Source organism: Macaca fascicularis, chromosome 4 (genome assembly GCF_037993035.2).
Source record: "Macaca fascicularis isolate 582-1 chromosome 4, T2T-MFA8v1.1".
NCBI lineage: Eukaryota > Metazoa > Chordata > Mammalia > Primates > Cercopithecidae > Macaca > Macaca fascicularis.
In genome coordinates this window covers 69238072-69265492 of record NC_088378.1, presented here as the reverse complement: position 1 = coordinate 69265492, position 27421 = coordinate 69238072, and positions in this window count along the sequence as shown.

The window sequence follows — 27421 nt, the reverse complement described above, 5'->3', positions numbered from 1 at the left end:
GATATTTTCCTATAGAAGGAAACATACAAAAATTAAAAATTCCCAAAGGATTGTGAACTATTTTGAAGTTTGTGGAAAAAGTAAACAAAAAACATGAGCATATGGTCAGCTGATAAAGCTTAACTGAATCTTATTTAATATCAGCTTTAACTCTATAAAGCTTAATATTAGCCAGACAGCAGGAAAATAAAACTTTCATTATTAATGATTTCCTAAACAGAGTCAAGAATTCTATCAGTAGGAAAAACAGAAAAAAAAAAAAAAAAGAAAAAGAAAAAAATCTCCTTCCCTGAACCACCTAGGTCCCTTGTAGTTTTAGAGCTATGTAAAACCATTGGGGTGGTGCATTTAACTGACATTCAAATCATTTCTCTTTAAGAAATAAGGACTAAGGCCAGGTGCAGTGGTTTATGCCTGTAATCTGAACACTAATGGAGGCTGAGGCAGGAGGTTAGCTTGGGACCAGGAGACCAGACTGGTCAACATAGCGAGACCCTGTCTCTACAAAAATAAAAAAATATAAGGACTTATATAATTGGTGGTCTACAGACAGGTAAGATGTGATGGATTCAGGAACAAGATAAATGGCACGACAATTTAATGTACTGATTTACAATGAACTCAGCCTGTGTAATCACCCCTACTGCTGTGACTCTGAACCATCTCTCTTCAGAAGCCATAAGTGGCACTCTGGTTCAATGTTACCTTTAGAGGCTTGCAAGGAATGCTGAGAACATCTCTTAACATTTACAGATCTCATTTAAGCCAACCCTGCTGAGAGACCATCTTATTTTAAAGTCCCATGGAGAAAAAAAAGGAAATCCAAATGCCCTATTTAGGGGTCCATATCTTCACTGAGGCATAATTCTATTCTGCAGCTAACTCAGCCCTGGCAAAGCAGAGCAATGACTTTGAATAGAATGGGAAGCAGATTTGCCCTAAGCAGTTCCCAGCTTGAAAGGGCCCAAGACATTTTCCTTTCACACCATTACATGCAGACTTAATAAAGCCGTCAAACTCTGTGTAACAGTCTATATTTTTGATACACATTATTATAGCACCTTGTAGTTCCTTTTTTAAAATGCTACATGAGGCTGGGCACAGTGGCTCATGTCTGTAATCCTAGCACTTTGGGAGGCTGAGGTGGGCGGATCACTTGAGGTCAGGAGTTTGAAACCAGCCTGGTCAACATGGTGAAACCCCATCTCTACTAAAAATACCAAAAAATTAGCAGGGCATGGTGGCACGTGCCTGTAATCCTAGCTACTTGGGAGGCTGAGGTGGGCAAATCGTTTGAACCCGGGAGGCAGAGGTTGCAGGGAGCTGAGATTGTGCCACTGCACTCCAGCCTGGGCAACAAAGCGAGACTCCATCACAAAAATAAATAAAATAAAATGCTGCATGATAGTAACTTTTTTCATCCTTTCTGGCAAATTTAATTTTCTCTTAATTGTATCTCTGGGTCAAAGCTTCCTAAATCCTTTGGTCCAAAGATTCAAGAGTCTAACCAACATGGATTTCCACAGCAGGTTAGCCTGATTTCTGTGTCCTGTGTTTCTCAATCCAGTATGGTCTAGCCCCTTGCCACTACTCAAAGTGTGGGTTAGCACCAGCAGCACCAGCATCATCTGAGAGCTTGTCAGAAATGCAGATTCTCAGGCCAACTCAACTACTGAATCAGAATTTGTGCTTTAACAAGATCCTAGGTGACTCCTTGCATATTAAAGTCTGAGAAGCACTGTTTCAGAGAAGCAGAAAACAAGAGTGCTACCCTCATTCCCAATATACTCTGAGGTCCTGCTGTTTTGATCTCTTTTACTGTTGATTTTTTTTTTCTTACAACCACATTTCTGGCATAAATTCGTAATTTATCACTAAAAAATAGTAAAAATACATGGTTTTTAGAGTTAAAGGATGATAGTATTTATTTCAATCCTTTAAAAAAGTCTTTTCTTTAAGGTGCCATTTACTATTTATCACACAAATGAAGCTCACTGTATGTTATGTGTATTGTTACTTGTTTATGTCTGTCTCCATAGTGCCCCAGAGGGCAAGCACTGTGTTTTATCTCACTTTGCAGCTCTAACTGCCTATATTCAGATTTTTATAAGCAGTTGTTAATGATTGCAAAAAGAAGGTGGTCCATTGTGTCGTTTGCCCTGAACAATTAACCCACAGATGCAAAAAGCCAGAGTCAAACTGTGCTTCTCAATTTCATTATGGAAAGACAATACCAAAATTCTTGCTAAAATCAATGTAGATAAAATCTGTCATTTCCTTTTTCCTATCAATCCCTTTACCCTATCACAGTAAGAGATAAGACCGAATTTAAGACCAGGCTGTCACTACCCAGGACTTCTTCAAACTGTTTGCAGATTAAATCCGTGGCTACTTTGTTCCCTAGTGGCGCCCTTTTAAGAGTCATTCATTTTCTAAATTTTAGAGACCTTTTCTATTATATGCATGTTCTTAAGGATAATCAGTGATATTGCTATCTCAGTCAGCACACTACAGAGTGCTGGTATTTTATACAGGGTAGCCAAGATCAATTTATTTAATCATTCGAAAGGCAGTGACCATCTTCGTTTTGGTTCCTCTTTCTACTGAATTTCCTGTTAGGAGTGGAAGAATTCTTTTCTAAGGAATATATCTACATGCCATGACACTGCCTTTTTCATGTCATTCCTTAGCAGCTTTCTATCTTTTAAAAAAAGGGATCAACATTTTCCATGACCTTCTCTGATTGCTGTGCATGGTGGTAATATATGGCCTTTTCAAAGAGCTTTTTGGACCTCATTCCTATAAGCCTTCAACACTTACTTGAATTTCTTGATAATCTACCAAACGACCTACTTTCTCTGGCCAATCGTTTTGTAAAAAATGTATTCAATACTTTAAGTACATAGATTTACTTTTCTCTTTTTTTTTTTGTATTTTTATGTTCCTGGCATAATATTGTAACTATAATTAATAGTTATGTAACAGTAACATATTTGTATTAATATTAACATAATATAGTTATGGTCATAATATACTAGAAACATTAAAATTTATATTATATAAATTTACACATATATGCATATATATATATAAAATATAAAATTTCAATCCCAGCTACTCTTCCCTATTCTTACTACTTACTATTACAACCCTAGCTCAGGCCCATGAGACTTACGTGCACTGCTACATGAGATTTTTCATTGTTTTACATTGTGCCCTAACTATTCCATGGGAAACATGCTTATCTACCCCATGTAAACTACTTGATAGGAATTATAAAACTCAGCAAAATACCTAGTACCTACCACCACCCTGAGTGCCTGGTACAACCTTGAACACTCACAGACTTTCTGTTGGATCAACATCCATTGACTGGCTTTTACTCTTTCGCCAGTAGATAAAGCCTGTATCAATATAAGTAATGTGTAATTGAGAGTTGAGGTAATTATCTAGGAAGTTAAAGCAAAAAGTCAATCACTCTCACCAGCTTTCATTTTCCTCCCATAATAAAACTTGCAAAATCAGTAGTCTGGGTACTCCCAACATGAATCCACGTGTAGTTGCTAGTTAGTAGTTCAGCCCTCTGTATAAAGTATTTTGTTTAGAAGTAGTCAAAGTTAGCACAGAGCTTGGTAAAACACAGAACCAGTATAACCAATATTTCTCCATGTGAGCATGGACTTTCAATTTATTGTATGTATTATATTGTCCCAAAACATATCAACCATACTATAGGTTACTTATTGTTTTCTTTTAAAAATCTGATCTTTCTTTTTTGCAGGGTACAAACAAAGAGGAAAACATGTAAATTTTTATGGATTAGAGACAAATTAGCAGGCTTTCTAATAAACATTAATATTTGCTTTGTTTTTAATTGAAATTCTTTCCACTGTATACATAGAGTCTGTAGCTGTGTTAGTTTTTAACAAAAAAATTTCAAATACTCGGACATGTGCGTGCACATGATTTGGAAATAGAACCATATTTATTATTATACTTATTTATAACCACTTATTGGAAAAAAGTATGTAAGATGGTATACCAAAATGCAAAACCCACATCTCTGCTTTTATAAGCATATTTAATTGCAGAACACATTTAATGACTCCTACTATGCTAGGCACAATTGAGAATCAATTGTAGAACAAAATTCAAGCTTTAGTTCCTGTTTGATAATGTGTTCCACTTAATTACAGAAGGCAGCATATTTAAATATTTTTATTATATAAATTATGTTTTAAAAGTGTGTATAAATTCCTTTGCTTGTTAGATTTGAATGAATACAATGGCATACTTTGATTTCAGGTATATAAGTAACAATATACCGCATTGTTAGTCATCTTCAAAGACTAGGAGGTCTTCACACCTTTCTCTCAGTTTCCCTTGCCAGGACCGAAAAAGGATACTATAAATGTCATGTTGTAAATGATAAATCACATTTTTATGGACTTGGAAGTTAATTTTGCTTAGAAGCATTTTTATGGACTTTGGAAGCTAAAGAATAAAAGCCGCTAGTTTGTAAGATCAAAAACTTTCCTTCCAGGGAGTAACATTTGTTTTCTTTCCTCCACATTCACTATTGGTTTCAGTTTCCTCTTGCTATTTTTTCACTGCTAAGAGGTACAAGCTGAAAACCATATACTTAATTAAGGCAGCTTTTCACCTAGCCTCTCAATTGAAAGCAATTTTTTTTGTTGTTATATAGTGGAAACAATAAAACAATTTGGAACGCCCTCCCCACTGACTGTTGCTCTTTCTTCCTGTGATCCAGAATCGCAGATGAACCATGATTCTCTTTATGTGTCCATACTCCTTTCAAAAACTTGAGAAAGGCTGGGCCCAGAGCCAAGAAGTGAATTTGGTTAGTGTATGGCACTCATAGCAATGAATGATGATATTAGGAAGGGGTATGTGACCCAGGTCTGGTCAATGGAATCTCATTTTCTGCCCCTACTTCTTACTGTCCCTCAAAGGGTTTGTGAAACTGAGGCAGTCATCTTGCCACTACTAGAGAAGGTAGGCCACCTGGATGAAGACGGTGCAACTGAGACATGAAATCTGGATCTCTGGTGACACTACTGAGCCACCAAATTAACCAACCTCGAAACTGCCCTATTTCTGAACTTTCTGTAACATGAAATTTAAAATTACTCATCTGTTTTTGAGATGGAGCCTCATTCTGTCCAGGCTGGAGTGCAGTGGCACGATCTCAGCTCACTGCAAGCTCCGCCTCCAGGGTTCACGCCATTCTCCTGCCTCAGCCTCCTGAGTAGCTGGGACTACAGGCGCCCGCCACCGTGCCTGGCTAATTTTTTTGTATTTTTAGCAGAGATGGGGTTTCACCATGTTAGCCAGGATGGTCTCGATCTCCTGACCTCGTGATCCACCCACCTCAGCCTCCCAAAGTGCTGGGATTGCAGGCGTGAGCCACCGCGCCTGGCCAAAAATTACTAATCTTTAAAGCCAGTCAAAGTAGAGGTTTTGGTTATTTGCAAATGAAAATGAACAGAGTCCCCTCTATCTTGTGCTGTGATGAGAGGGAGGGCAAAATTCAAAATATAAGGAGAACTTCTTCATACTTCACTCTGCAAGTAGTAGGAGGAAGGGAGAAAGATGAACACAGGGTCTAATCATGAATACTCCATTCATGTATTAACTGCTTCATTTAACCTCAGTGCTCACTCACTCATTCCATAGTCTGTTAAAGAACACAAAATTCCCTTTCATTTTACTGAGTAGTTAGGACACAGAGGTTAACATAATACAAACCCTCACCCTTAAAGAACGCATAGGCCAATGGATGAGACAGATACGTCTACCAAAATTTTTACCTCACTGTGCTCGTACACCATCTGCCATGGAAGCCCTAAGTGATACCTAATTAAACCTGGGAGTGAGAGGCTAGTCATTATGCTGGATTAAAGGAAATGGACTGTTCAGGGAGGATTCTAAAAGGAATGTTTTTTCAAGTTATGAAGATATTTTCCTTTAAATTATTCAAACATTTCACATTCATGAAGTCATTTATTTCAGGGCAAATCTAAGTGACTCCTAGAGTTGATCTTGAAGAAAGAGCTTTAGACAGATACAGCAGAGAAGGGACCATCCAAAAAAGGGAACAGGGTGCACAAGGGCACAGAGGATGAGAGAGCGCCCCAGGGGAACTCAAATTAACCCGGAATGGCAGGGCAAAGCTGTATGTGAGGGAGTGCTGGGCGGTGACCTTAGAGGAGCAGACACGGGCCAGACAATGAAGGTCTTTATCCTAGTGAAAGTCAGGCCAAGCACTACTGGAGGATCACAAGTGACAGAGGGACATTATCAGATATGCTTCTCAGGAAAACCATTCTCGCAGTAGAAGAAATGATACATTGGGAAGAGGAAGAGTTAAGAATTTGGAAGAAGAAGAGTTAAGAAAGAAATGGACAAGACTTTGAAGCTATTGCAGAAATCCAATCCAACAAATGGTCAGGACCTGAACAAAGACAGAACAAAAACAGGGACTACGAGGATGATTAAAATAATTTTTTTTTTTTTTTTGAGACGGAATCTTGCTCTGTCACCCAGGCTAGAGTGCAGTGGTGCAATCTCGGCTCACTGCAACCTCCACCTCCCGGGTTCAAACAATTCTCCTGCCTCAGCCTCCTAAGTAGCTGGGATTACAGGCGCATGCCAACACGCCTGGCTAATTTTTTGTATTTTTAGTAGAGACAGGGTTTCACCATGTTAGCCAGGATGGTCTCAATCTCCTGACCTCATGACCTGCCCGCCTCAGCCTCCCAAAGTGCTGGGATTACAGGCGTGAGCCACTGCGCCCAGCCTAAAAGAAATTATTGTTTGGGTCGAGCACATTGGCTCACTCCTGTAATCCCAGCACTTTGGGAAGCCGAGGCGGGCAGATCACCTGAGGTCAGGAGTTTGAGACCAGCCTGGCCAACATGGGGAAACCCCATCTCTACTAAAAATACAAAAAAAAAAAAAAAATTAGCAGGGCATGGTGGTGGGCGCCTGTAATCCCAGCTACTCGGGAGGCTGAGGCAGGAGAATCAGTTGAACCCAGGAGGTGGAAGTTGCAGTGAGCCAAGATCATGCCACTGCACCTCAGCCTGGGCAACAGAGGAAGAGTCTGTTTCAAAAAAAAAGAAGAAGAACTTATTGTTTGATGGCAGAAAGTGCATGGAAGGAGAGCACGAGGTAACCTAAACTGATGCCCTAGGACTGGACTGGACGATGGGGGAGATGACTGTTCAACCAAGGGGGACAGAGCACTCCTGGAGAGGAGACACATGGCACAGGAACAAGAGACAATGCCCAGGCCAGCAGCCACAAGGAAAGCACCACCATGTCCCGAACCCAAATAGTCTAACCCATTGTCACCATGACAATCGTAACCAATCTGAACTGATGATCTCAGAAAATATGTTATCTGTAGCTGTGAACAAACTGTCAATGGATTCCTATTCCTAACCCCTCCCAATCCTCAAAGTAACAGAAAACTTCAGGTGGATATAAATATATTGATTTATTTTATGCATAGATAAAATATAATGTAATGCAAGGGAAATGGAAGAATAAGTTGAATGTCGTTTTACATTTAGATGCATAAATGAGTCCAAAATTGGAAATGATTTTCCTTTTTTAGTGTGGCTAGTTGGTCTATATCTATGTAAATGCAACAGTTAATTTATTTGTATTTGTTTGTGTATGTTGTACAGGATATAGGAAATACATAAATACGTATGTATTTTTAGGTACCTTGTGATTGAATCCTTAAAGACACAGATGTTACCTATAAAAACTTTACTTGAAGCTCTCATTGAGATTCTATATGAAAGAGAAATGACCTTCTATAAACAAACAAGAAACTAAACCCCTAAGAGGCAGATTTTTTGGCCTACGGCAGGTGCCTGAGCCTGCTTGTTTTCCCTCTAGTCTCCCTTATCGCTGGCTGAGAGTCAGCAGTGGCTGCACCAGTATCTCTCTCCAATATACCTGGTTTATATAACAGTAACTGAGGTTAATTTTTCTCTCACTGCCTCCCGGAGAAAAGCGTATTGGATGTGTAGGAGTTAGGTGGTAAGGGATGCCTACTACTGATGGGAAAAAAAAAATGCATGGAGAACTTATGGGCAAAGTTCCCACTAAGATGCATTTTCTGCTTGCAAGAAGATTAAAACAAGTATTATTAGCATACAAAGGGTGAAAATCATATGTAGCAGAACTATAGCAGCACCAGAAGCTTCAGGGCATGTTCGCGGTTGAATGGATTTTTGAGCTAGCTCTTATAACTGAGTCACAGGCAGAAACAGGAAGGAGAAAGAGTACTCCAAGTGAAGAAACAGCATAAGCAAGAAATGGAGTCTAGAAAGAAAACGGTAAACGCATGGCATAATGCAAATTATCTCCTCTTTGATGACCTCCCCGCAGGCCTCTGACACCATCCCAGGGCCCCCATAGCACTTACCATATGTATTAAGGTTATTTCTTAAGGATGTCTCTTCCCAGCTAAAATGCTAACTCCTAAAGATCTGGAACTGTCATTGTTTTCATCTTTTCATTCATAGCACATAAAACCACATCAGGTATGTAATTGATATTTGACAACATCTCACTGAGTAAATGGGGTCTGCCTGTGTCCATCAATGAACATGATCCCAGTTAGCTGGTACCAGGGCAAGTGGGAGTGATGAGATGGAAAATGAAATAAGAAATGGAGCCTGGAGCCAGATCATGAAAAACTCAAACCTCATAACTCAGGAGGTTAGATTTTATACGGAGTGAACCATTTACATCATGAAAAACTCAAACCTCATAACTCAGGAGGTTAGATTTTATACGGAGTGAACCATTTACATCATGAAAGATTCATGGTGGATAACCAGAAAATAATCGATAATGATGGGCAAGAGGCCATGAAGATAAGAGGATATGAGAGACCACATGGTAGACCACGTGAGTTACAGAGGACTGGGCCACTGCTTATAATTCAGTGCTTACCAGGTGCCAGGCATTGTGCTGAACACTTTATACACACTATTTTATTAAATCTTCACAATTCTTTAAATTAGGTACTTTTATTCCCATCCTAAAGATGATGAAACTGAGGGCCCCTATAAATGAGGACACCTGTAGATACTTAAGTCTAAGTTTCCTTCCCATCTGACCCTGACAACAAAGAATTCTTTTGAGCAAACATGTATGCAGAACCTAGATAGAAGAAAATTCCAGCAGTGACCAAGAAGAAGCACACTCCTTCTCAGGACTGGGGACTATTCTGCCCAGGGTAGAACCTCTCAAGGGAAGCCACGGCTGGTGTCCACTGACACATATCTAAAATTATGTCTTTGCAATGACTTAACCTTATGATAAAAAAAAAAAAATTAGATGTGGCCGGGTGTGGTGGCTCATGCTTGTAATCCCAGCACTTTGGGAGGCCAAGGCGGGTGGATCATGAGGTAAGGAGTTCAAGACCAGCCTGGCCAACATGGTGAAACTCTGTCTGTACTAAAAATACAAAAATATTAGCCGGGCATGGTGGTGGACACCTGTAGTCCCAGCTACTCGGGAGGAGCGATACTCCATCTCAAAAAAAAAAAAAAAAAAAAGAAGAAGCTGGGTACGGTGGCGGGCACCTGTAATCCCAGCTACTTGGGAGGCTGAGGCAGGAGAATTGCTTGAACCTGGGAGGTGGAGGTTGCAGTGAGCTGAGATCACCCCACTGCACTCCAGCCTGGGTGACAGAGCAAGACTCCATTTCAAAAAAAAAAATTAGATGCAAACTTTAAAACATGCAGAGGTGCATAGTTTTTATTTTCTTTTATTCTTTTTAGGTGGTACAAGAGTAGAATTATTTGACAACCTTCACTCTGCTTAAATTTCTACAGAAAATTTTCCAGTCTTAGATAACCATGCAAGGTATATTTACAGGGATAATTATTTTCTTCTTGAAGGCATGGATTTGCTCTTATTTGTCTTTGTATTTGACATAACAGACCACTTCACACATATTTGAAGCTTCATAACATATTTTAAACCAACCTGGACTTAATCAGTTTAGGAATGATAGAGGTAAATCTGGGCCAGGTACGGTGGCTCATGCCTGTAATCCCAGCACTTTGAGAGGCCAAGGCAGGCGGATCACAAGGTCGGGAGTTTGAGACCAGCCTGGCCAATATAGTGAAACCCCATCTCTACTAAAAATACAAAAAAAATTAGCCTGGATGACAGAGCAAGACTCCGTCTCAAAAAAAAAAAAAAAAAAAAAGGTAAGCCTGACCACATGAAGACACTGAGTGATAGCCTAATATTGTCTTGAGTCATGGCTTTTAGAAATATTTATAATGACAGGATTTTTTTTTTTTTTTTTTTGAGACGGAGTCTCGCTTTGTCGCCCAGGCTGGAGTGCAGTGGCCGGATCTCAGCTCACTGCAAGCTCCGCCTCCCGGGTTTGCGCCATTCTCCTGCCTCAGCCTCCCGAGTAGCTGGGACTACAGGCGCCCGCCACCTCGCCCGGCTAGTTTTTTGTATTTTTTTTTTAGTAGAGACGGGGTTTCACCGTGTTAGCCAGGATGGTCTCGATCTCCTAACCTCGTGATCCGCCCGTCTCGGCCTCCCAAAGTGCTGGGATTACAGGCTTGAGCCACCGCGCCCGGCCAGGATTTTTTTTTTAAGCAGGGAAAGAAAAAGAGGGTAGGAGGGAGGGCAGGAGGGAGAGAAGAGAGAGAAAGAGGGAGAAGGAAGGAAGGAAGGAAGGAAGGAAGGAAGGAAGGAAGGAAGGAAGGAAGGAAGGAAGGAAGGAAGGAAGGAAGGAAGGAAGGAAGGAAGGGAGGGAGGGAGGGAGGGAGGGAGGGAGGGAGGGAGGGAGGGAGGGAGGGAGGGAGGGAGGGAGGGAAAGAAAGACCACAAACCTCACTTTGTGGAATATAAATATTTGTCAAGAGACAGCCTCTTAAAGCAGGTTGCTGTCGGAGGCAAAATCCTAACTGAGCACAAGTTAAGGTTTATTGCCCTGGTCAAAAATGAACAACAGGGCCGGGCACAGTGGCTCACACCTGTAATCACAGCACTTTGGGAGGTCGAGGCAGGCGGATTACCTGAGGTCAGGAGTTCGAGACCAGCCTGGCTAACATGGTGAAACACCGTTTCTACTAAAAATACAAAAAATTAGCCAGGCATGGTGGTTACGTGGGAGGCTGAGGCAGGAGAATTGCTTGAACCCAGGAGGTGGAGGTTGCAGTGAGCTGAGATCTTACCATTGCACTGCAACTTGAGCAACAAGAGCAAAACTCCATCTCAGAAGAAAAAAAAAAAAAAAGGTATGGAGGAAAAATGTGAAAAATGTGAAGATCCTTGTTGCCTGGAATGAAGGTATGCAGCAATGAAATGCTGAAGAGAGAAGGATGCCCACATCCTTTTTGGAAGAAAACAGGTCTGTAGGCAATAAAAATCCTGATTATTTTTATTGTAACAGTTTAGGAAGTGAGCAAATAGAAGTTAAACTAGAAGAAACAGATATGGAGATGAGGAGACCATGATACAGTTTTACAAAGCAGTATCATTATTGCAAAGGAAACCGTGTGAACATAACCTTACTTCTAAAAAGGTATGAATTGATTTTAGTTTTAATGTTGATGAACGTCTGACACGACACAGCGTCTTCATGGATGCTCCCAGCACACGCTCATATCAAGTGCTCGTCATTCTCAGTTTGTTGCCTTTTAGTTGCTTCCCTCACTAGCTCAAATAAGGTCAACAAAAGTCTCTGAAACATTCTTTTTAAAGATCAGAATCAATCTCCCGGTTCTTTCATTCTTTGTACTGTACAAATATTTTTACTTAGCATGTGTTAAACATGAAGGCATGAATTTGCCACGTGAAGAGTTCACAACACGGCTGTGCCATGAGTAAAGTGATGATAAAAGACACATTGCAGAATGCAGGGAGTTATAAACTTGTGACAGGGAGAGGTATGTATGCAAAGAACTGTAATTCAAGTAATAAGTGTCACAAGAGAGATAGAAACATGCCACTAAGAGTTCAGAAAAAGGAGACGTCATTTCTGGCTGAGGTGATCTGAACAAGTTCCATATGTAAGAAAATGAGCAGATTTCTTGAACCTCAAAATGCCCCCGATGGCTAACTGTAGCCTCTAACTCCTGGGCTCAAGTGATCCTCCCACCTCAACCTCCTGAGTGGCTGGGACCACAGATGCGGGCAACCACACGCTGTTAATAAAAATAAAAAATAAAAATAAACACATTTTGTAGAGTTGGGGTCTCCCTATGTTGTCCAGGCTGGTTTCAAACTCCTGGGCTTAAGCAATCCTCCCACCTCAGTCTCCCAAAGTGTTGGGATTACAGGCATGAGCCATCGCACTTGGCTCACTTGGCTTTTAGAAAGAGATTTTACCTGATGACAGTATCTTTGCTTTCTACTGTGTGATTGCTGGTTGGCTGAGGAAAGAAATCCTGACCTATCAGGATGTCCCTAAGATAAATATAATAGCACACACAAAAATCCCACCAATGGGATTTCTAGGCAAGTTTTCAAATCAAGAACAATCAACAGAAGCAAAGTGGGTGGCTGATACTGCAGTGTATTGTGGGACAATTCACCCTCTCATTCCTTATGCTTCGCCTCGTTTATACAAAGGAACTGTTTTCATTCCACCTAGTTTCACACCTGAAAAAATAAATAATATAACAAATAAAAAACTCAACATTATTGGCTGTAATACGTAAAGTCTTAATATTAGTGACGATGACGTAATGTTTAGCTTTCACTCCTGGCACTTTCATAATATGCCGGGAGCCATTTTGGTGGTTTGGGGGTACAGAATATTCTAACCCCTACCTCCAAAATCTTGCCTGCTTCTGTGCCCTTCTGAAATTCTTTACCCTTCTGAAAAGAGTAGGGTATAACAGTGTTCTCATAATGAGGATGTTATGCAAGGGAATCACATGAGGAGCTTTTATTTGAGACAGGAGCTCTGTTGCCCAGGCTGGAAGGCCGCAGTGCAATCATGGCTTACTGTAGCCTCCACCTCCTAGGATCAAGCAATCCACCCGCCTCAGCTTCCTGAGTACCTGGAACTACAGGTATGTGCCACCACACCTCTGGCTAACTTTGTTATTTTATTTTTATCTAGAGATGGGGGCTCACTATGTTGCCCAGGCTGGCCTTGAACTCCTGGACTCAAGCAATCCTCCCACCTTGGCCTCCCAAAGTGCGGGGATTACAGGTGTGAGCCACCTCACCTGGCCAGGATGTTTCCTATTGTTCACAATTACAGTGCTGCGAAGATCCTCCTCCTCTATCTTTTTGTGCACCTGTGCAACAGTGTGGTGCATTTGTACCTTGTTAACTTAGCTAAACTGGAACTATGTTTCTCAGAATTCCCTCCGGGTGTTTATCTGAATTAGCAAGTGCCTCAAGGGTTATTTTGCCCAAGGTTTGGGAGGGAGCTTGAATCAGCAGCCAGGCCTGCAGTTCCACCAGCCCCTGCAGATCTCCTTCAGCCTCTCTGCCTTCTGGGCCAGGTGCAAATGCAGCTCCCTAACAAATGGCATCAGCTTTTTCTGCAGGTTACTCCCATCATCAAAACCAAAAGCTTGGAGGTAGTGAGAGACCCATGCAGGCTCTGGGCCATCCTTGTGGGTTCCAGCTTGTCCCTACTCTTCCCCACTTCACATTCATCATTCTTTCCTGACCATTTGACCACTTGATCTTCTGACTTTAAGCTCCAGCACCAGAAGCCAACAGGCCTTATGTGAACTGTTTAAACCAAATCCCTATAATCAAGCCCTTATTCTATACTATATCTCATGGTTCATCTTCTGTTGATCCAACCCTGACCTGTTACACCAGAAAAAGTCTTAAGGGTCAGAGAAATTGACCCTAAACTGCTCCCTACTCCAACCACCTCACTCCCTCCTGCTTCCTTTGGAGGTTTGGATGGACAGTAACTGCTTTATGCCAAGGAAAGAAAAGTTGTCCATGCCAGAATACGATTGCCTCCCACCTCCTCTGCTGACCTTCCTTCTTTCCTTTTAAGGACACCGTCTCCTCCATGATCAGAAATGAACTGATTAAGAGACCATAAAATCCCTCCTTGCCAAGGACCCACAAAGACGGTAACTGCCTAATTTTTGAAATTAAGGAAATTCACTTTCTTGACGTCAAATACAAAACATTATTTGAAAACAATAAGTCAATCTAGTACTCCACCAGGGGATTCCCCTTTATTAGGATTTCATCAACATTGGAACAGACAAGGCTTGAGAAAAAGAAAGTTCTTTTAGTTTTTACAACTGAAAAGTACCTGACATAGGCAATAAGCCATGAATAAAAATCCAACTCAGGCCAGGCACGGTGGCTCACGCCTGTAATCCCAGCACTTTGGGAGGCCGAGGCGGGTGGATCACGAGGTCAGGAGATCGAGACCATCCTGGCTAACACGGTGAAACCCCGTCTCTACTAAAAATACAAAAAATCAGCTGGGCGTGGTGGTGGGCGCCTGTAGTCCCAGCTACTCAGGAGGCTGAGGCAGGAGAATGGCGTGAACCCGGGTGGCGGAGCTGGCAGTGAGCCAAGATCGTGCCACTGTACTCCAGCTTGGGTGACAGAGCGAGACTCCATCTCAAAAAAAAAAAAAAAAAAAAAAAATCCACTCATTTGCTTGTCCCAAGGAGAAATGGACCTAGCCGACTCTGTAACATTCTAAGAGGCTTTCATATGGCAAGGCTAAATTGAACATCCCTGTCAAGAGGATGCCAACAACTAGGGTCATCAACATCAACACAGACAGCAGTGAAGAGACTACGTGATTTTGGTAACTCAGCCTCATATAGAAGCAAATTGCTACTTCTTCAATGTTTCAAGATGCTGAAAGTTTGGTACTTGAAGAAAACCAAAGCACAACAAGATAGGCTGAATGACACCAACTCTATCACCTTTTTCAGTAAGATTACATCATCCTGCGAAAACGAACACTCTTCCCCCAACTTTAGGACTGATGAGGAGAAACAATTCATCCTTCATTGCTCTTCCTCTTAAAAGGGAGAGAGAGGCTGGATGCAGTGCCTCAGTCCTGTAATCCCAGCACTTTTGGAGGCTGAGGCAGGAGGATTGTTTGAGCCCAGGAGTTTGAGATGAGACCAGCCTGGGCAACATGACAAAACCCCATCTCTACAAAAAATAAAATAAATCAGCCGGGTGTGGTGGTGTGTGCTTGTAGTCCCAGCTATTTGCTGGGGGCTGAGGCAAGAGGGTCCCTTGAGCCTGGGTCAAGGTTGCAGGGAGCCAAGATCACACCACTTCACTCCAGTCTGGGTAATAGAGAGGGACTCTATCTAAAAAGAGAGAGACAGAAAATGTCTGAATAAATTGAGTACTTTTCTCCCATGCAACTTTTATCAAATTAGGGTTATGAAACAGACTTGTGAAATCATTTTTTAAAGTATAAGTCAACAACAATTTATTGTATGTTTTAAAATAAAGAGCATAATTGGAATGCTCATAACACAAAGAAATGATAAATGCTGGAAGTGATGGACACCCCATTTTCCCTGATGTGTTATTATTTTATGCCTGTATCAAAATATCTCATGTGCCCCATAAATAATATGTATACTTATGATGTACCCATAATTAAAAATTATAAAAATAAAAAGTATAAGGTAGAAAAAGACGTTTTTGGCAAAGTAAGTAGTAGAATGGAGGTAGTGAGAGTGATTATTGTACTTAATCCTCCACATGGTCCTACATGTGTCATAGTAAAGAATACATCTTTATGTGTCTATAGGAATCTACTTGTAGAGTGAGGGGTAAGTTAAGTATGGTAGTTTCTAAGTCCATCTCCTGTTAAGTACTCAAATACAAGTAAGAAAGAAGCTCCAGACAGCTACAAGGAAGTCTTTGTTTTCATTAGAATGTCTTTGGAAGTAAGCAACTGAAGACCCAACTAAAGATGGTCTATGCTCTAAGGGAATTTATTTTCTTACATAACAAAAGTCCAGGGGAAGGTCAGTTCCAGAGCTGATTAATTCAGTGGCTCAGCAACATGGTCATGGACCCAGGGTCTTTCCATCTTCCCACTTCATCATCAGGGTGTCAGCTAGATCATAATCACAAGACAGTGACAGCATCACATCCTCAAACCCAATGTCCAGGGGTTTATGTGTCTTTTTAAAAACTAAAATGCTTCATCTCATCTCCTTGTCCAGAACTTGATTGTGACCCATCCTGAAGCCATTCACAAGTAAGAAGAATGAGACCTTCATGAGCCGCTTAGTCCAGGCAAGGTTTAACTAAGTCCCATGGTTGGGCACAGGAGCAAAGTCAAAACTCTGGGTGAGCCACTGACTGTGCGGGTTAGGCTGCTGTCAAGTCAATGTGTGATTCAGCCTAAGAATAAAATACTTGCTATGAGCTCCAAAATGGGCTATTTCCATAATCTTTTTTCTAGTTTAATACTTTGTCCCTTAGAAAACCTCATGAATAAAATGTTAGCAGGCACTAACCCTAAATGAAACAGATTTATACTGATAATTAGAGCTTGTTCTAAAATTGCAGCATGATTTTTTTTTTTTTTTTTTTTTTTTTAGATAACATTCCACGGGGCCGGGCACAGTAGCTCACACCTGTAATCCCAGCACTTCGGGAGGCCGAGGCAGATGGATCACGAGGTCAGGAGTTCAAGACCAGCCTGACCAACATGGTGAAACCCCGTCTCTACTACAAATACAAAAAATAGCAAGGTGTGGTGTGGGGCGCCTGTAATCCCAGCTACTCAGGAGGCTGAGGCAAGAGAATCACTTGAACCCAGGAGGCGGAGGTTGCAGTGAGCTGAGATCACTGCACTCCAGCCTGGTTGACAGAGTGAGACTCCATCTCAAAAAAAACCAGACAAAACATTCCCCCAAAATATTAGCAAATAGTGAAAGACTACCCATCTTCTTATAGTCTTGAGAAAGACTTGTTGAGAAAATACTGTTTTATATGAACGAGTTCCAAAATACTGGGTTTTGTAGACAGGCGTCTTGTTTTGTCTACCCAGCAGTCTCTTTCTGTTGGAAAACATAAACCTTCACCACCCAGTATTCCTATGTGGTTCTAGTAGACCTGCCAACCACAGTGTGCACTGCAGAGGTGGACATGTGGCCCAGGGGTTGGGAATTAGGATACACCAGTCCCCTGACCACAATATTACACCAACAATTAGACACTTAAGCTTGACCCAGGTAGGGACGAAAAAAGTCCTCCCCTGAGATTTACTAGATGAAAATCAAGAGAATAAATGTCACCCTTTTTTTCATTAGATCTTGCCATGTTTGGATCCAGGGGGGCCAGAGGAGCAAATGTAGTCAATGCAATGACACACACACAAAATCAGAGACTAATGACAGAGAGAGAAAGAGAGAGAGAGAGAATATAAAGAGGTAGGCTTAGCTGGCCTAAAGCTGTCAACTTTCCCAGTGGTGACAGATTGCATAATTGACCCCAAATGTCAACCCTCCCTGCATCTAAAATTTTGCCTTTCCCCTGCTTCCATGGAGTAAGTATATTTCCCCACTCCCTGACTTGGAGCGTGACTAGGTAACAGACTGGCCAGTGGGAGGTTAGCAAACATGATACAAACAAAGACTTTAATACGCCTTCACCATGACCCGGAGAACATGCCTCAGCTCAACTACTGGTGCAAAGACAAGAGACACATGAAGCAGACCCACAGCTCTGTACCACAGTCTTCCAAGTCTAAATCTGCTGATGCATTAGCAAGCTCAGCTGAAATCAGCAGAATTGGTCTGGCCACCCACGGATGTGTGAGCTAAATAAATGCTTGCTGTCACATGTCACTGGGATATGCGTGGTTGTTTATTACGCAGAAATGGCTGGCCAATACGTAGGTTATGGAGCCAATAGATTACATGCATATCCCTTTTCTTAATATTTTTGTTTGTTTTTAAATACCAAAATGGAGGCTTCAAACACAAGGGACTTCTTGCCTGTTTGGTTTTCTATGGTATCCCCAAAGTCAGTAAAATTAGCTGGGACATCGTAGGCACTCAATATTTGATGAATAAAACAAGTTTGAGTTGAGTATCTGTCACTTCAAGCAAGAGCTCTAATATAAGCCACAAATTGAATATTTGTTTTCCTTTGATCTGATTTCCATCACAAGCATCACATCAATAGAATTTATCCCAGTGGTTTTCTCCCATGTTTGGAAGATTTTTAGTGTTAACAAATTATTAATGTATCAAAGATCAACACAAAAGTAGATTGTACTTAATAAAGTCAATCCTCAATTATTTCTTAGCAGAGAAAATGCAAGTCATAAAGCCCTAAACTCACCCAGCCAAGGACACACTTGTGTCACTGGTTTGTTTACTCCTTTGTTAATTGCACCACTTCTGCTGATAAACTAGACCAGGGTGGCTTTCCATCATACGGCTTCTATTTGTTTTTTAATTTTTATTTCACACTTAGAGAAAAATTGCAAGAATAGTATGAAGAATTACTGTATACCTTTTATTCAGATTCACCAATTGTTAATATTTTGTTCTTTTTGCTTTATCATCTGCTCACTCTATATATTTTTACTTAGTCATTCGAGCGTAATTGCAGGCATAATGCCGCTTTATCAATAAATACTTCAGTGTATACGTCCTGGGAAGAAGAACTTTCCTTGACATTCCACAGCACATTTATCAAAACCAACAAATACAACTTTTTATTTATTTATTTATTTATTTTTTGAGACGGAGTCTCGCTGGGTCGCCCAGGCTGGAGTGCAGTGGCCTGATCTCGGCTCACTGCAAGCTCCACCTCCCAGGTTTATGCCATTCTCCTGCCTCAGCCTCCCAAGTAGCTGGGACTACAGGCACCCGCCACCTCGCCCGGCTAATTTTTTGTATTTTTTAGTAGAAACGGGGTTTCACCAGGTTAGCCAGGATGGTCTCGATCTCCTGACCTTGTGATCTGCCCGTCTCGGCCTCCCAAAGTGCTGGGATTACAGGCTTGAGCCACCGTGCCCGGCCCACAAATACAAATTTTAATACTGGTATCCAACTCAGTCTTCATATTCAAATTTTGTCAATTGTCCCAGTAATATTCTTTTCTCACCCCCTCCCCAATCTGGGGTTCAATCCAGGATTACATAATATAATTAATTGTCATCTCTTTTTAGTCTCCTCTAACCTAGAACATTTCTTCAACCTTTCATTCTTTTCAGGATTTAAACATACTTTAAAATTTGTAATTGAACCTACATTTATTTAACAGAACATAAGAGAGAAACACTTAAGCTCACTTTCTCTCTCTCTCTCTCCCCATCCTCTCCTGTTATATGATTGACTATACAGTTGCAAGGAATTTTATTTATCCTAAGACATTTTTGTGGTAAAATATATATAATATGAAATTTACCATTGCTACCATTTTTAAGTGTAAGGTTGAGGAGTTGTACAACCGTCATTATCATCCCATTTCAGAGATCTTTTCATCTTACAAAGCTGAAACTCTGCACCTATTAAACGATAACTCTCCCTTCCTTCCTTCCCCCAGCCTCAAGCAATCACCATTCTACTTGAATTGTACTATTCTAGGCACTTCATATAAGTGAAATCATACAGTATCTGGTTTTTGGAAAATAGCTTATTTCACTTAGCATAATGTGTCAGTGTTCATCTATGTTGTAGCATATGTCTGAATTTCCTTCCTTTTTAAAGCTTAATATACTCCATTATATGTATATACTGCATTTTATTTATCCATTCATCCATGAAGACTTGGGTTGCTTCCAGCTCTTGACTATAATGAAAAATGCTGTTATAAACATGGATGTACCAATACATCTTGGAGACCCTACTTTCAATTCTTTTTTTTTTTTTTTTTTTTGACAGAGTCTCATTCTGTTGCCCAGGCTGGAGCACAGTGGCACGATATCACCTCACTGCAACCTCCACCTGCCAGGTTCACACGATTCTCCTGCCTCAGCCTCCAGAGTAGCTGGGATTACAGGCACACACCACCACACTCGGCTAATTTTTTTGTATTTCTAGTAGAGATGGGGTTTCATTATGTTGGCCAGACTGGTCTCAAATTCCTGACCTCGTGATCCACCTGCCTCGGCCTCCCAAAGTGCTGGGATTACAGGTGTGAGCCACCGCGCCCAACCTTCAATTCTTTTAAATAGGCACTCAGAAGTGGAATTGCCAGATCACATGGTAATTCCATTTTTAGTATCTTAAGGAACCACCATATCATTTTCCACAGTAGCTATACCATTTTACATTCCCGCCAGCAGTGCACAGGATCTTCATGTCCTCACCAACACTTTTTTTTTTTTCAATAGTATCCATCCTAATGGATGTAAAACAGTAGTGGTTTTGACTTGCATTTCCCTAATAATTACTGATATTGAACATCTTTTCATGTGCTTGCTGAGTATTTGTATATCTCCTTTGGAGAAATGTCTAAGTCCTTTGCCTATTTTTTATTTGGGATTTTTTTTTTTTTTTTTTTTTGAGACGGAGTCTTGCTCTGTCGCCCAGGCTGGAGTGCGGTAGCCGGATCTCTGCTCACTGCAAGCCCCGCCTCCCAGGTTTATGCCATTCTCCTGCCTCAGCCTCCCCAGTAGCTGAGACTACAGGCACCCGCCACCTCGCCTGGCTAGTTTTTTGTATTTTTTTAGTAGAGACGGGGTTTCACCGTGTTAGCCAGGATGGTCTCGATCTCCTGACCTCGTGATCCGCCCGTCTCGGCCTCCCAAAGTGCTGGGATTACAGGCTTGAGCCACCGCGACCGGCTAATTGGGTTTTTTTGTTGTTGTTGCTGAGTGTAGCGTTCTCTGTATATTTTTGATATTAACACCTCATCAGACATACGACTTGCAAATATTTTCTCCCATTCTGTGGGCTGTCTTTTTCTCCTGTTGATTGCGTTCTTTGACACACAGCAATTTTTAATTTTGATGTAGTCTAATTTATCTATTTTTTTCCTTTGTTGCCTATGCTCTTGGTGTCGTGTCCAAGAAATCATCCAAATCCAACATCATGAAGGTTTTCCCTTGTTTTCTTCTAAGAGTTAGACAGTTTTAGCTCTTTTTTTTTAGGTCTTTGATCCATTTTGAGTTATTATTATTTTTTTTTCCAAGATGGAGTCTTGCTCTGTCACCCAGGCTGGAGTGCAGTGGCGCAATCTCAGCTCACTCCAACCTCCGCCTCCTGGGTTCAAGCAATTATCCTGCCTCAGCCTCCTGAGTAGCTGGGATTACAGGAGCATGCCACCACGCCCTGCTAATTTTTTGTATTTTTAGTAGAGATGGGGTTTTACCATGTTGGCCAGGCTGGTCTCGAACTCCTGATCTTGTGATCCAACCTCCTTGGCCTCCCAAAGTTCTGGGATTATAGGTGTGAGCCACTGCGCCCAGCCTGAGTTCATTTTTGTACCAAGTGTAAGGTAAGGGCCCAAATTCATTATTTTACATGCAAAAATCCAGTTTTTCCAACACCATTTGTTGAAAAGACTTTCTTTTTTGAATTAAATGGTCTTGACACTCTTGTTGAAAATCGTCTGACTATATGATTCAAGTGTTTATTTCTAGGTTCTCAATTCTATTCCACTGGTCTGTACGTCTGTCTTTATGACAGTACCACATTGCTTTAATCACTGTAGCTTTAAAATGGTTTCAAATCAGAAAAATGTGAGATCCCTCTCCATCTTTGTTCTTCTTTATCAGATTGTTTTGGCTATTCAGTATCCCTTGAGATTCCATATTAATTTTATAATGGATTTTTCTATTTTTTTAAAAAAATCATTGCAATTTGACAGTTTGTATTGAATCTTAAATACTGTTTTTATAGTTTTGACATCTTTACAATACTAAATCTTCCAATTCATTAACATCCAATGTCTTTCTATTTATTTGTGTATTCTTTCTTTCGGTCACATTTTATAGTTTTCACTGCAGAAGATTTTTGCCTCCTTAGTTTATTCCTAAGTATTCTACTCTTTTTTGTGCTGTTATAAATGCAATAATTTTCTTAATTTTCTTTCAGTTTATTCATTGTTAGTGTACAGAAACACAACTAATTTTCATGTGTTGATTTTGTATCTTGCAAATTTGCTGAATTTATTTATTAGTTCTAACTTTTTTTGGAATATTTAAGGTTTTCCACATGTAAGATCATGTCATCTGTGAACAGAGATAATTTCACTTCTTCCTTTTCAATTTGGATGCTTTCACTTCTTTTATTTTTTTTGAAGTGCTCTGGCAAGGACTTCTAGTACTATGTTGAATAAAAGAAAATGGGCATTCTTGTCTTGTTCCAGATATTAGAGGAAAAGCTTTCAGTTTTCCCCTTGAGTATGATGTTAGCTGTGGGCTTTTTCATAGATGTTTGAGTAGTTTACTTCTACTTCTAGTTTGTTGAGTGTTTTTATCATGAAAGAGTGTTGAATTTTTTTCATGGAAGCGCGTTGGTGCTTTTTTTTGCGTCAATTAAGATGATTATGTGTTTTTCTTCATTCTCTTAGCATGATATTTTATACTGATTGCTTTTCATATATTGAACCATCCCTGCATTCCAGGAATAAGTACCACTTGGTTATAGTATATAATCCTTTTAATATACTGTTTAATTCTATTTGCCACTATTTTATTGGCAATTCTGTGTCAATAATCCTCATGAATATTGGTTTTTAGTTTTCTTTTCTTGTAGTGTTTCTGGCTTTGGAATCAGGATAATGCTGGTCTCATAGAATGAGCTTGGAACTGTTCTCTTCCCTTCAATTATTTTGGAATACTTTGAGAAGGATTGATGTTAAATCTTTAAATGTTGGATAGAAATCACCAGGGAAGGTGTGGTGGTAAATGTTAAGTATCAATTTGACCAGGTCACAGAGTGTTCAGATATTTGGCTAAACATTATTTCTGGGTGTGACCATAAGGATGTTTCTGGAAGAGATTAGCATTTGAATTGGTGGACTCAGTTAAATATTACCCTCCTCAGTGTGAGTGGGTGCCATCCTATCCAGTGAGTGACTGAATTTTTAAAAAGGCAGAGGAAAGGAGAATTCAATCCTTCTGCCTCACCGTGTAAGTTGGGACACCTGTCTTCTCCTGCCCTCAGGCCTTTGGACTCAGATTGAACTATAACACTGGGTTTCCTGGGTCTCCAGCTTGCAAATAGCATATGGAACTTCTCAAACTCCATAATCATGTGAACTCATTTCTCATATTTAATCTCTCTCTCTTTACATATATCCTATTGGTTCTGTTTATCTGGAGAACTCTGACTAAATACAGAAGCCATTTGGTTCTGAGCTTTCCTTTTTTGGGAAATTTTTGATTACTGATTCAAACTCCTTACTAGATATAGATTAGTTTGGATTTTCTATTTCTTCATAAAAGCTGAAGTCTTTGGTAGGTTGTGTGTTTCTAGAAATTTATCTAATTCATCTAGGTTACCTAATTCATTGGAGTGCAAATGTTCATAGTATTATCTTTTAATCCCTTTTATTTTTGTGATGTCAGTTGTAAGGTCCCTGCTCTCATTTCTGATTTTAGTTATTTGAATGTTCTCTCTTTTTCTCTTAGTCAGTCTAACAGATTTGTCAATTTTATTGATCTTTTCAAAAAAACCAACTTCCAATTTTGTTGATCTTCTCTATTGTTTTTTATTTTCCATTTTGTTTATCTTTAATCTTTATTGTTCCCTTCCTTTGGCTAGCTTTAGGTTTAGTTTGTTTTTCTTTTCCTAATTCCTTAATGTGTAGCCAGAATGTGTTGAGATCTTTCTTCTTCTTTAATTAAGCATTTACAGTTACAAATTTACCTCTTAGCACTGCTTTCACCACACCCCACAAGTTTGAGTATTCCGTGTTTTCATTTTCATTTGTTTCAAGATATTTTTAAAATTATGTTGTGATTTGTTCTTTGACCCATTGATTATGTCAAAGTATATTTAATTCCCACATATATGAGGATTTTCTATTTTCCTTCTATTATTGATTTCTAGTTTTATTCCCTTGTGATATAAAAGATATCTTGTATGATTTTAATCTTTTTTAATTTAGTAAGACTTGTTTTGTGACCTAACGTATGGTATATTCTGGAGAATATTACATGTATACTTGAGAAAAATGTGTACTCTCATTGTTGGGTGAAGTGTTCTATATATGTCTGTTAGGTTCAATTGGTCTGTAGCATTGATCAAGTTCTTCATTTCCTTACTCCTTCTTTTGTCTGTCTGTTTCCTCAATTTTCAGGTGTCCTTTGTATAATAACAACATTAAATTTTCATCATTGTATGTTACAAATATTTTCTTCTAATTTGTCATTTGTCTTTTGACTTTACTTATGATGTTTTCTGCCATGCCAAAAAAAAAGTCAAATTTAAAACATTTTTTAACTGCTTCAGGATTTTGAGATATGGAGTCTTTCCTTACATGCAAGGTATAGAGAAATTCATTCTTCTTTGTTTTCTTCAAGTGTTTGTAAGGTTTTGTTTTCTATATTTTGATTTGTGATTCATTTGGATTTTATTATTCTATACAGTGTGCGATATGGATCTAATTTTTTCTTTTTCTGAGTAGTTACGAGTTATCCCAATCGTTTTTTTAAAATGTCTATCCTTGCTCCAGTGATTTAAGATGCTACCTTTATCATTTTCATGTGTACTTGGGTTGATTTCTAGACTTTTCATTCATCTGTTTGTCTATTCATGTACTACCACCACACAACTACAATTATAGTGGTTTTACAGCATATTTTAATATCTTAAATGGCTAGTTCCCCCTTGTTGCTTTTTTCTCCAGTATTTTCCTAGCTATTCTTGCATCTTTACTTTTCTATAAAAATTTTAGTATCCACTTGTATAACTCCATTAAAAGTTTGTGGATATTTTCATCAGGATAAGAAAAATTTACAAATTAATTTAGGGAGACCTGATATTCACATGAGGTTCAGTTGTCCTACACAAGATCAAGGATATCTTTCCATTTGTTCAAGTCTACTGTAGTGTCTTTCAGAAATTCCTTCCTCCTGAAATTTTTTTCTAATTATGGAATTTTACATATAGTTTGCTGTTGGAAAACTCCTAACGTGTTTCATTCTCAGAGATGAATACCAACTATGTAAAACCAAAACCATGTGGCAGAAGAATGTTTTTTCATTCAGAAATTTGCCTGTTAAATTAAATGAGACATAGCCTGTTCTGTCCTTTCATTAGGAAAGTAAACCAAGTTATAGCAAAAATATATACTACCCTTGAAGAAAGTTCAGGTTAATCTGTTCATTTAGTCAAAAAACACTTATTAAGAAAATGTTCAGTTTGTGGCAAGTGGCTCCCTTGGCAATGAAGTTCCAAACGTGAAGAAAATCCTTTCTTCAAGAGTGTCACAATAGGCTGAGAGGGAGCCAGGCCCTTTCCAAGCAGCTCAGGTAGTCTGTGCCCCAGACACAACAGCTTATCAACTGCATCCTCCTCTTTGCTCATGGAGTTGCCTTAGACCATAATGCTCTAACCCTCCTCCCATTGTTGCCTGTCAAAATCATTGACCTGTCGGGTGTGGTGGCTCACACCTATAATTCCCAGCACTTTGGGAGGCTGAGGCAGGCAGATATCTTGAGCCCAGAAGTTTGAGATGAGCCTGGGCAATGTGGTGAAACCTTGTCTCTACAAAAAAATACAAAAAAATTAGCCGGGTATGGTGATGCATACCTGTAGTCCTAGCTGAGGTGGGTCCCAGGTAAGGTGGCAGGATCACCTGAGCCTGGGAGGTTAAGGCTGCAGTGAGCTGTGATTGTGCAACTGCACTTCCACCTGAGTGACACAGTGAGACCCTGTCTCAAAAACAAAAAACATTAAAAACCTCATAGATCTTTTTCCAGTCCTAGCTAAAATTCCACGTACACTGAGAAATCTTTTCTGATCACCTTGTCCAGAATTAATTACCCTACTTCTGCAATAGTTTAGAAACTATTACAGGTATGTTACAGGATAAAGCAAATAATTACTTGTGTTAATTTCCTTGGGACCCAAGATTTCAGCATAAGGGAAAATAGATATAATTATAAAATCAGAGAAGTTAAGGGAAAGTGCTGTGTTTTAAATTTGAATTGAAAAATCTTAGTGTAAATGAAAGATTTTTCTTTAAAAAAAAAATTTCCTAGCTTTCACCACCAAAAGGCTTATAAGGAATAATAAACTCAGCAACAAGAAGCACCCACAATGCCCAGGTTATGCTCTATAAATATAATTTACCACCAAAAGGAACCAGGACTTTGAAGAAATGACTGTTCCAGATCTGTGGCAGGAAATGTATAACATGAGCTTAAGACATTTTGTTGTACCAGAAATGAAGGAAAATATCAAAGAGTAATTTGGTCATATAAAAGGACACAGGAGGCAACTTCAAGGGACTAGCCTAAGATGTGACAATCTGAGTATCAAACAGGAAAATAACTAAGATGGATTAAAACACATAAAATAGATGCAAATCAATTGGTCGTCATTGGAGGTTGTTTGGGCATTAGTTCATCACCTTATTACTTTGAAAATGTAACAATAAAGGGAAAACATTAAGCATTTTTCCTGCTTTCCCTATGCCATGGTACTTCAAGGGAGACAAAGAGTAGATGAGAGAAAGTTCTTTAAAGAATTATTCCACTTAGGCCGGGCGCGGTGGCTCACGCCTGTAATCCCAGCACTTTGGGAGGCCGAGGCGGGCGGATCACAAGGTCAGGAGATCGAGACCACGGTGAAACCCCGTCTCTACTAAAAATACAAAAAATTAGCCGGGCGCGGTTGTGGGCGCCTGTAGTCCCAGCTACTCGGGAGGCTGAGGCAGGAGAATGGCGTGAACCCGGGAGGCGGAGCTTGCAGTGAGCCGAGATCGCGCCACTGCATTCCAGCCTGGGCGACAGAGCGAGACTCCGTCTCAAAAAAAAAAAAAAAAAAAAAGAATTATTCCACTTAATAAGTGCAGATGAGGCATGGTGCAGTGGGTCACACTGCAATCCAAGCACTTTGGGAAGCCAAGGTAGGAGGATTGCTTGAGCCCCATAATTCGAGACCAGCCTGGCCAACATGGCAAAACCCTGTCTCTATTAAAAACACACACAAAAAGAGTTAGCTGGGCATGGTGTCACGTGCCAGTAATCCCAGCTACTTGGGAGGCTGAGGCAGAAGAATTGCTTGAACCCTGGAGGCAGAGGTTGCAGGCACTCCAGTCTGGGCGACAGACCGAGGAGACTGTCTCAAAAACAAACAAACAAAACAAAGGAGAAATAGCTGTTACAGAATAACACAGGCTTATGAACCACAATAACCAAATGCAAAATGTGGACCGTATTTGGATGCCAATTCAAACAAATCAACAGTAAAAATATATATTTCAGATTGTTAGAGAAAAT